Raw genomic sequence first — 1,100 nt, 5'->3', positions numbered from 1 at the left:
GGAAGGAAGGAAGGAAGGAAGCGAGGAAAGAAGAAAAGAGGTTTGTGGAAGTAAAAATTAAAAAATTAAATGAAGAGCACAGGCTACTGAAAACATGAGTTTAGTTTGAGTACAGGATAAACACTCAGTTGTTTTTCATGGTTGTTGTTTGTTAATATAATTGGGGAGTAATAAGGAAGTGGTGCTTATAGATTTCAATGATGCTTTTTTCCTTTAAAAGACCGCTGAATGAATGAATGAATGAACATATGGAACAGTTCATGAGTTTGCATATCATTGTTGTGTAGGGCCCATGCTAATCTTCTCTGTATCGTTCCAAATTTAGTATATGTGCTGCCAAAGCGAGCACAAGACCGCTGAATTTAAACATTGGAATATATATTCACACAGTAGCTTTAAATTTCCTAAGCAGTTGTACATTTCCTTACTACGTTTTATAAATGCTTTTCATTTGTTTTTGTTGTTTGTTTTCTGTCCATAGGAAGAAGGGACTTTCCCAACCCCTCAGGACTTGGGCCTCGTGAATTTCTGTCTCAAGTTTCCAAACACTCGATAAAGTGATCAAATCATTTTTATCAGTGTGTGGATGACACAAATTCACAGGGCTCCCAGTAGTTACGCGCTTGGGCTTAAGTACGAGTTAAACATAAATTCAAATCCCTATTCCGTCTAAAGAGCTGTGTGACTCTGAATCATAGCAAATATCTGAGCCATTTGCATCATTTATAAAATTGGGTTGTTTTCAATGATACAATGCATGTATAATCTTTCATTGATCAAGTATGTCATAGAAGGTGTAATTATAAAGTAACCTACAATCCATTGTAGCACATCAATTGTTTTCTCTGCCCTCAGGCACCTTATCTACTCTGGTCATGATAGAAAAAGTTCTAAGGTAACACAGTTATAAACCTCTGCCTCATTTTAATAATTCATGTGCCCTGTCCCTTACAATCCTCATGAACTAGAACTTGATATAAATTTAAAGCTTCTCCCTTTCCTTCTTCCAAGCTTGCTTTAGTCTCACACCCTGGAGGCAAAGATGTACACGGACAGGCATCTGCTCCTCTCCCTTTATTCTGGCTTCTAAACACTCTTAA

General features: G+C 37.0%; 1 non-coding gene across 1 annotated transcript; it reads right to left on the bottom strand.

Annotated features, from left to right (window-relative positions):
* Positions 1-242: 242 nt before the first annotated feature.
* Positions 243-349, bottom strand: LOC124505565 (U6 spliceosomal RNA). Its single transcript, XR_006960681.1, has one exon. It is a non-coding gene; the product is annotated as a U6 spliceosomal RNA (small nuclear RNA).
* Positions 350-1,100: the final 751 nt, after the last annotated feature.

The sequence above is a fragment of the Lynx rufus genome, unplaced genomic scaffold (assembly GCF_022079265.1).
Source record: "Lynx rufus isolate CCGP_SWC_20201006 ecotype Redwood Valley unplaced genomic scaffold, mLynRuf1.p SCAF_10, whole genome shotgun sequence".
In the NCBI taxonomy this organism is placed as follows: Eukaryota; Metazoa; Chordata; class Mammalia; order Carnivora; family Felidae; genus Lynx; species Lynx rufus.
This window is presented reverse-complemented; position numbering and strand designations above follow the sequence as displayed.